The following is a 10,318-nucleotide window of genomic DNA, read 5'->3' on the forward strand; positions in this document are numbered from 1 at the left end:
AATGTGACTACGTCGAAAAACAACACAAATCCAGTTGAATTGAGGCAGGCAGCTTTAGGACTAATACGTGGTAAATACTACAACCGACCAGCAGTGTTTACAGATGCGTCTAAAGACACTAATGGTTGTGGAATAGGAATATTCAATGCTTATAATAAGCAGAGATATTCATACAAACTAGATAACGAAACGTGTATTACTACAGCAGAAATAATCGCAATAGATACAGCCCTCCAATTACTAGAACTAAGCCAAATCTCAAATGCCGTGATTTATACGGATTCAAAATCGGCCTGTCAGATTTTAAAAACCGGTTTACAAAGTAATCTAATTCCAATGTTAATCAAACAAATAATCACAAAGGCTTGTGTTTTGAAAACAACTATTCAATGGGTACCAAGTCATGTCAATATTTTAGGGAACGAAGTTGCAGACAAACTAGCTAAACTTGGTGTAACTGAAACTAGAACCATATCAAACAGCATTTTATTATACGATGCTTACGATATATTCAAACGAAAAATGTATGACAAAACAAATGACTGGTATCGAGAATATTCCGCGACAAAGGGACAGACCTTCTATAAATTTCAAAATACTATAGAAAAAGAATCATGGTTTTTCCACAAAAATTTAAATAATCAACAAACTAGGTTGTTGAACAGGTTGCTCACCGGGCACGACTGGTCAAAATACTGGAAAGCCAAAATGCGTATTACCGACGATGAAAACTGTGAAACCTGCAATGAACCGGAAAACGGCGAACACATAGTGCTGCACTGTAGCAGATTCGGGCCGATTCGCGCTAAGTATACATTTGATTGCAGATTTAAAACCTTAACTGAACTTTTTAACACAAAAAATTTGAACTACTTCACGGAAATCTGTGAGTTTTTAAACGAAACTAAGATGGACATCTAAATCGAAGTTTAAATACTATAAAGGATTAACTTTAGCTCTCTCAAATAAAACCTCATCAGGTAGTAAGCAAACTGCTCAAAGTATCGGGTGTTAAACAAGGTACTCAACATCAATGGTTTATTAATGCTCCCGCAAAACGAAAAATGCTCCGTAAGAATAGAAAACCACAGGGCTATATAGTCATCGTTACTGAGCCCTACCGGAGCTGTCAAAAACGCAGTTCCACGCAGAGAAAGAAGAAGAAGAAGAAATAAAAATCAACAAAATATCGTTCGACCTTGATTTTTTCCTCACGGCCGCAAAATGAGACAACGCTCGTTCATAAGCTTGTGCTGCTGACTGACCACAATTGAATCCCCGTAGATTTCTGTGCCCATTTGTCAACCCACCTGCGCTGATTCCCTTGTCTCAAGGAACATACATTTTAAGTTTAATGAGAAGCCGTTCAGACGTTCCGGAGGTATGGCGGAACGTACATCGTCAAGTTTGCTTTTATTTATTTGAAAAGATAGACAGACTTAAGTAGCGATTCTACTAAATCTACCGAACCTTTCGAGCCAATTCTGACTAGATCTAATAAGGTTACTCTGGTTAGAGATTTTGTATACGTTTACTGAATCGATTCTGATTAAGGAGAACATGACTTGGTGCGTTGGATAAATTCCCGAACGAGTTTCTTCTGACTTGTCGGTGTGTCTGCGAGATACATGATAATGTTTTACCCGAAAATTAGAATCAATCATCACCAATGTGGAGATAATGTTGTAAAAAATTCCAAATCCACTTCAAAAAATAATTCTGAAAGTCACTAAAAATCTGACAATCTGTGAATAATTGTACAGACCTATTTCCAGACTATTAAGCGGCAATCTGAACAATATTTATAAATTATGTTAGAACACTGTTTGTTCGATACAACCCCTGCTTTCATTTCGATTCTTTATGAGCTTTTAGTGGCTTTTGCACTCGGAGTTATACATCTTTTTGACTTATTACATCCTCTAACTGCCATCACTTTTTGTTCTGTCCAGCGTTTACGTTCCATTTTTATTGTGCAATTTGATATTCCGCAAATTTGGCGGAATACAAACAGATAGCGGAGAGTGGCGTAGGCGTACGAACCATGAGTTACAGGCTACTACTCCTTGGAAAGATTCCCATCGTACACCTGGTGAAAGTTGGGAGACTACGGTGGGCCGGCCACGTCGCAAGGGTGGCAAACGACTGTGAAGTGAAATCCGTTCTCTTCAAGAACCCCACCGGCACCAGGAATAGAAGGGTCTAATGTGTTAGATGGCTCGATCAGGTTGAAGCCGACTTGCGCATGTCGAGACGTTCAACGAATTGGCGACGAGCAGCACAGAACCGAGTACAGTGGAGAGAAATAGCAATGTCCACGTTTCGTGCCCGTAGAGGACAACCGGTCTTATTAGCGTTTTGTACAGTGTGCATTTTGGACGGGGGCTCAGATTGTTCGACCGCAAGTGTTTGTGGTGTCCGTAGTAGGCCCGACTTCCGTTGAAAATATGCCTTTTAATCTCACGGCTGGTATTGTTGTCCTCTGTTGCCAGTGAGCCAAGGTGTACGAACTCGTTGACTACCTCGAACTCATCCCCGTCGATTACCCGCCTCAAATCCTCTGCCAACAGCATCACCGTCGTCAGCAAAGCAGATAAATTGACTGAATTTATTCAAAATGGTGCCCCGCATCGCGGCGATCGATCTCATCTTATAACACCTTCAAGCGCAATGTTGAATAGCAGGCAGGAAAGACCATCTCCTTGTCGAAGTCCCCTGCGAGATTCGAATGGACCCGAGATTCTCACACAGCACTGGATCCCATCCATCGTAGCCATGATAAGTCTCGTTAGCTTACCCGGAAAGCCGTATTCGTCCAAATTTTTCCATAGCTCTTGTCGGTTTACGCTATCATATGCGGCTTTAAAATCGATGAACAGGTGATGCGTGGGGACTCGAAATTCGCGGCACTTCTGGAGCATCTGCGGCAGGGTAAAGATTTGGTCCGTTGTAGACCGACCCTCCATGAAGCCGGCCTGGTAACTTCCCACAAATCTATTGGCTATTGGCGATAGTCGATGGAAGATGATTTGGGACAGCACTTTGTAGGCGGCATTCCGGATAGTGATCGCTCGGGAGTTCTCACAATCTAGCTTATCGCCTTTCTTGTAGATAGGGCAGATAACCCCGGTTTTCCACTCCTCCGGTAGTCGTTCCGTATCCCAAATCTTGACAATCAGTTGATAGACAGCCGACCAACTTGTCCGAGCCAATTTTAATAAGTTCCGCTCCAATGCCATCCTTTCCCGCCGGTTTCTTGTTCTTCAGCCACTGGATGGCTTCTTTAACTTCCCTTACCGATGGGGATGGTACATCTTCGTTGCTTGCTGCACCAATGTGGTCACTTCCTCCGCTATCATGGTCTTCCGTCTGCACGCCATTCAGGTATTAGTAGTTCTGCTTCCACCTTTCGATCACCGCACGGTCGTCAGTCAAGATACCTCCAGTACAGTTACAGCAGCGGTACAGCTGCTCGAGTTCTATGCGCTCCTTCTTCTCTTGGTGGCGCTTCTTCTCTTTGAAGAGTAGAGTTTGCTGTCTCCGCATCTGTTTGTATAGCTTAACATGTTCTGACGGGTGGCTCTACGCAGCATTTGTACCCGCGCTGCGTTCTTCTTAGCCAATATCCTGCTGGCATTTTTCGTCAAACCAATCGTGACGTCGATTCGGTGCCACACGGCCTAGGACGTTCTCCGCTACGCTGTTGATAGCTGTTTTCACGGCATTCTAACAGTCCTCAAGAGGGGTTTTGGGCAACATCCGGTTGCTTCAATCGCGCTATATTATACCGTGGCGGGTGCCGGTATCGTATGTTGTTCACAACAGATAGTTTTTGACGTATCCTTACCATCACTAGGCAGTGATCCGAATCAATGTTAACGCCCGGATGGGTTCTGACGTCGATGATGTTTGAAAGGTGCCGACCATCTATCAGAACGTGCTCAATTTGTGATTGTCTGGTCTATTGGACTCTGAGAGAAATTCCGTACAATTTGATAATTAAGATTACCTGTGATGATGTGTGATTTTTATAAGGGTTTTCTGTAATCTTGCAAATATTAGTGTATTGTTGGTTTCGCATGTTAGCATCAAAGAATTTCTCCAAGATTTCCTTTCCTTTTTTCCTTTTTTTCGGGTTATCCAACTGGTCGCTTAATAGCGTATAAAACTCTGCGCTGGGTTCTTTTGTGATGTCAACAAAGTGTCAGGGAGACCTCAAACATTAAATCTACATGACGAGACAGGCAATGTCGCCCACTAAAACACAGGTAGAGCCCCAAGCATAGCCGTAACGCCTATACCCGCAGGCGGAGGCGTTCCGGCCCTGCGCGGACTCCACGAACTGACTCTAAGATCTTTGTGCCAAAGGCCGGAATGTCATATTTTCAATATAATATGATGATATATAATGATGATGATGATGATGATAATGAGAAGAAAAATGATAGGTCGAATTCGTAAATGTGCTTTGGACTTTTTGTACCACTTGAGTTGCAATATGTGGTATAGTGAAGAAGCGGAGGATTCGTCAGCCCCGCCTGACACCGGTCTTCAACCGCGCGCCCGCTTTCAATTTTCCAACACAAACAACCACAAATGAACCAATAGGCAAGACAAATTTCGGAGCATTAGTGGTTATCAACTTATCAGGGCAAATTTAATCTTTCATCCCCTTAGCATTCATGTACTGTCCCACGATACAAAGTAAATTGAGTGCAGCACAAGCTGGACGTTCGCGGTAGTCGACAGAACCTTCAAAATATAGAGACTCACCCGCCTTCCAACCCTCGAGACCAAAGAGCTAGTGCTGTAAAGCTCTGGGCTTCAACGTCTCTCCAAGACTCGACCCCGCGGGCGGGCATCAGAGCACAGGACAGCCACAGAACCAATATGTTTCTGCATTTTTCACAGATACCGCCAGGAGATCGAGGAAATGAAACTGGTGCAACCAATTTTCTAGTTTGTTAGAAAGTATATTTTAAGAGCTTCCTAAATTTTACGATTTCACTGACATCTGACCGAATATCGAAGCGGTACGGTAATTACCAATCGTACACCTCTAATGCGACGTCATAGCCACTGTACACATGCGCCCGCAGCTCGCGTGCGGCTTCTCGTTCGTGTATTCAAGCGAGTCAACCAACAAGGCAAGTTGTTTGGCATTTCTTCTTTCAGTTCGACAAAGTAAATGAAGAGGGTATCATTATAAACACCTTTCGTGATAGGTGCTCGCTAATAACACATTTAGAGTCGGAGCTCAGTGCGATTAGTCCGTTCCGATGCGCACTAGATGGTAGTAAATAACAGGAAATCAATTTGCCCTTTTGCGCTTGTAACTACTTTATCGAGAACAAGAACATGATCGAGAGAAATCTAACTCTTAGAGAAAGACCGACAGATAAAGACTAAAACTACATGTTAAAAAGTAAAAACACATTGTACAGTTAATCATTTTTACTAGCTGTCCGACGCAATTGAGATCTCCAGCAGGAAACACAAGTTCTATATGTACATTTTTAGCCCTCACTGTCCCAAGAGTGTTTGGGTGGTTTACCGTTTTTGGTCATCTGAAAAAGCTATCAATAAGCAATTCGTCAAATCGTTCATTTTTTCCACCTGTTCACCTGTGCTATTATGGGACGGAGAGGGATAAAAGAATTTTAAAGAATTTTTTGCAAATGATATTGTCAGCAATTTCTAATGTTTATGTTAGTAAGACTTGTTTCACGTTAATATCGTTACAATGAATATAATAAATCCATTCTTCAAATGATTAGGTACCTTTCGAAAACAATTCGATAAGTTTCACATAAAGTCAAGCAAATAAAGTCGTTACAAATATTATTGTTCTTCCGATGTTGATCAATCCGCCTTGCAGTCTCCATTTTTCTCAGATTTTGAAAAAAAAAATCACGTTTAAATACCTCTAAACTTAATTGCCCACATACTTTCATAGATTTTTAGACACACAATCTTATCATGTTGTCAGTTTAATTTTGTTTTTCTATTCTTTTTTAATTTAGAACAAAAAATGCGAATATATCAAATAATCCATAAAATTTTATTTGAGTAAATGAATACGAAAAAACAAGCGAAGTGATTTAGTCAAAGCAAAGCAAAGCCTAGAGGAGCTTCATTCCGTTTTTGAAACTTGACCTGCTCTCAGCAGACTTTGCAGCCAGCTATTAGGGTACAGGACAATTGCGGGGCTACATGCTACGATCCTTTTGACTCTAAAAGGCTCTCCAGGCTTAGATTCGAACATACGACGACCAGCTTTTTAGACCAGCATCGTAGCTCGAAACCAAGCAGGAGGCTGTCTTGGTCATTGTCTTGGAGAGAGAAAAATGGAAACTAGCTAATTTAAGAAAAGTCATAAAATCGGAACAACGCAGCAGTTTGCTTTGATAAAAGTTCACATTAGGCCGTATGGATAAAAGAGTTAGAGCAAATGCTCCCATACGATTTAAACGGTAAAAGCAAAGCAACCTGTTTTATTCATACGGCCCATTGGGTAAAGCCTAATTTCTTTTCTATTTGCCATTGACGTCTACTTACTTCAATATATTTTATAAACAATCCTTAGTGAATAGTGACATAAAAACTTGTTAGAAGTTTGATTCAGAGACCCGAAAAGACGGATAAGAGAACTAGTATCAGAATTCAGAATCAGTGTCTTTATCTTTGGTATGTTAGAAGGGTTTCAATTACCTAATCACTGTTTCCCAACTTAATACCATTGCACTAGTATGTTGAGCCTGTGACTTGTATAGTTTGCACTTACGTTCAACATAACTGCTATCAAAACTAAACGATCCAATCATTACGAATTCGGTGCCCGAAAAGTCTTTGTTTGCTGTGTTTCACAATAAGAGTCCAATGAAAATCCAAACACAATAAATCAACGTAAGTGATAGGTCCCTTTTGATTGCAGGAGTTTGCGCAATGTTACCATAACAAAACTTCCCAAAAATAGTAAATACCCATTCTGCTTACTTACGGTTGTTTCGAGCTCTGTATTTAATTGGTGATTAGTTTTTTTTAATTTACATGCAATTCAGTAAAAATACACACTGCCACCTTGGTTAGACACCGTGCTAAGTACGATTTCTGCTGGATGACGCGTCAGCACATCACTTCACATCACATCACAGAAACTCTTATTCTGGGTTGCTTTGATAGGTAGTGCCTCTCTGCTACCTCTCACCACCGTGGGTTACATTCTGTTATCTCACTAGTTGATAATAGCTAAGGATAAAAGCAGTACAATGATTGCTATCAGCACAGTGACCTTTGGATTTGAGTCAAAAACAGATTCTCCACCAAAATCCGCACGAACAAATTGATGTCACTTATAATAAACGCGTTGACCCGAGCTACTACGTAACCAGCTTGGATTGAATACCGAAAGACATTAGAGCTCGCTCACTGAAGGAACATTATGTTCGACAAAACTGCACATCGCACACACTCCTTATTTTGCACGATCGCTCTCACACGGTTGCTTTGATGAGGTGTTGCAATCCGAGCCAGGGCGAAAAAATGAACCTCCTTTTTCACCTAGCTTTACACCAAGCGAACATTTTGCTCGAACACAAATGACTGCTATCTATATCAGCTAATAACCACACCTTGGAAATAATTACCGTAATTTTTTTGAAGAGCTTCTGATTTCAATCGCGACAAACAGAATAATCCGCAGCTTCGTCTCACACAAAAAAAAAAATAAAATTATGATCTTACAGATGGCGATGACGACGAGAACACTGATTGAATTGAATGTTTCTGCGACGAGGCAAGCAAGGCAACGACAACGACGCAAAAGTTGCTGTCATGTCATCCGCGGCCATCAGGCGCAACCGTTTGTGCCAACTTTTATGCGTTTGCACATGTGACGACCGAGTGACGCTTCAACGCCACAAACTATACAGACAACACGCGCGTGGAATGAACTTTTCCCTTTTTTCCACTATTTTGCTGTTGCAGTTGAAAACTGTAATAATCGACGTGCGACATTGGATTAATTCTTAAGGCCCCCATACACGTACGTACATGTTGACCGAAAATGTTGGTGAATTCATGTTCGTCCAACGCGCTCGCCGGTGTGTGAGTGCCACGAACCAAACTGACAAAACAAAATGAGTCGACCGGAATGACCCTCCAACATTTTGTTCATTTCCAACCCAACATATGCGTACGTGTATTATTCTATGTGTGGCAACTACGTCGCACGGGGTGCGCTGTATAGCGAATCAATGTGCGATCACAGCGCACCACGTTTGACTTCTTTTTCCTTCTTCCCCTTCTTTTTCGTATCTGTTGCGAATAAATATCAAATAGTGGAATTTAGTCGGTAAAAGTTTTTTCGTTTTTTTTAGTTTCAGAGTTCGTATTCCACGAAGAGGCTTCAAAAACTTCAGACACTTGACATGTTTCTCACTTTTCTTGAATTTCAATGCAAATTTAAAAAATGCAAATTGTCATCACATACACACACATATATACATACTTACATACATTCATACATACATACATACATACATGCATACATACCTACATACATACATACATACATACATACATACACACATACATCACACACATTGAATACAATCAACATTTGATTGATATGTTTTGATTTCACACGTTTTAACGGTTTAATATACGTTGCTTAAGTGTTAAAGTTTGAATAACTTTTGAATGAACCGTCCGATTTTAAATAACTCGGTTTCGTTTGATAGATCTCAGCAGCAGTTTTCAAATAATAATCAAATGTGTGATGTTTTTCATTGAATTAATGCTTATATGTTACAAAAATATGTTTTAAATACAATTTTTTCACATTTCTTTATGTAACTTTCAAACTACAAGTCGAATCGTCATGAAATTTGGAAGTTAAGGGTTTGCAAGGCTCCTCCTTCATATGCAATCAATTTTGTTCAAATCGGTTAAGGAACCTATGAGATAATGAAGTCCCATATTTTTCGTATTTTTATACATAACTTTTTAACTAAAAGTCCGATCAGAATGAAATTCAATAGCGACCTATGGGACACCTAGACCTTTCATTTGACACTAAGAACATTAAAATTGGTCCAGCCATCTCCGAGAAAAGTGAGTGAGATTGAAAGCGTTACACACACACACACACACACACACCCACACCCACACACACACACACACACACACACACACACATACACACACACACATACACACACACACATACACACACACATACACACACACACATACACACACACACACATACACACACATACACACACACACATACACACACACACATACACACACACACACACAGAAAATGCTCAGTTTCCGAAACTGAGTCGAATGGTATATGACATTCGGCCCGCAGGACCTTCTTTCCATTTCCGGTTTTCCAAGTGATTTCTATACCTTTATACTATATATTTATATATGGCATTTTGTCGAATTTTCGAAAACCGCTACGTAACAATTTAGGCACAGAGAACAGACATTTATGTTCATATTAAATTTCATTCAAATGATGTGTAAAACTTTTAACAATACACTAGCGACATCTCTCTTAGGGTGCGCCAAATAAACGACATCCATGCTGCCATAATCAATATATAATTCTACAATATTTTACATGTTCGAGTTACTGGGAACTGCAATGCCAGTTACCGTAGCGACTCGATTTTGTTTATTGATTTCCAATAAATAATATTCAACGATGGTTGAAAACGTTCGATCCTAAATCCTAAAAATTTCTTGGCAAGGAGTGGCGTGTTATATGGTTATTCTGTCGAGGTATGTACTGAATTATATTTTGAAATAGAAAATAGAAAAATCTATCAAGCAGTACTATCAAGTACTCTTTCTACAAACATACAGGCAGTACATACGGCGGACTGATGCATCTTTGTCAACCGCACGCCGAGGAGAGCCAAATTCCGCAATTTCATCGGACCAACAAGGATAACAGAGTGTTTATTAATGGAAACGGTATCGAAGTTGAGTGAATGCTTCCCAATTTTTACCGATAAATGTAAAAGTTTTGAACAGTGCGGTATTTCGAGTTTTTATTTTTTCTGTAGTCATCCTTTTTGCATTTCACCGTCAATCGATCTATCATTTAGTTAAACATCGCAGATCAGTAGTGGCGGCACCAGAACTAACTACAGGGATACCTCGATATAAAACAATGTATAATTTCTAAAAGTTGTCTTATATCGAAATTGTCTTATATCGAAACATGATTTTTTCAAAAAAAAATTGCATTAGCGGTCGCCAGTTTTGCATTGTGTTATGTGTTTACGGTTTTTGAACT

The 10,318-nt window shown here is 40.3% G+C and overlaps 1 protein-coding gene across 3 annotated transcripts in view; it reads right to left on the reverse strand.

Annotated features, from left to right (window-relative positions):
- LOC128737044 (atlastin) overlaps nucleotides 1-7,775 on the reverse strand; it is a 41,849-nt gene extending 34,074 nt beyond the window's left edge. The window contains exon 1 of one of the 3 annotated variants that reach the window (XM_053831595.1): nucleotides 7,647-7,775. The gene's annotated coding sequence lies outside the window, so the exon portion shown is untranslated. Of the gene's footprint in view, nucleotides 1-7,000; nucleotides 7,541-7,646 lie in introns of those variants that run through there. The other 2 variants (XM_053831618.1, XM_053831611.1) reach the window with 2 other exon arrangements.
- Between the last annotated feature and the right edge of the window lie 2,543 nt (nucleotides 7,776-10,318).

The sequence above is a fragment of the Sabethes cyaneus genome, chromosome 1, assembly GCF_943734655.1.
Source record: "Sabethes cyaneus chromosome 1, idSabCyanKW18_F2, whole genome shotgun sequence".
NCBI classification, from domain to species: Eukaryota; Metazoa; Arthropoda; class Insecta; order Diptera; family Culicidae; genus Sabethes; species Sabethes cyaneus.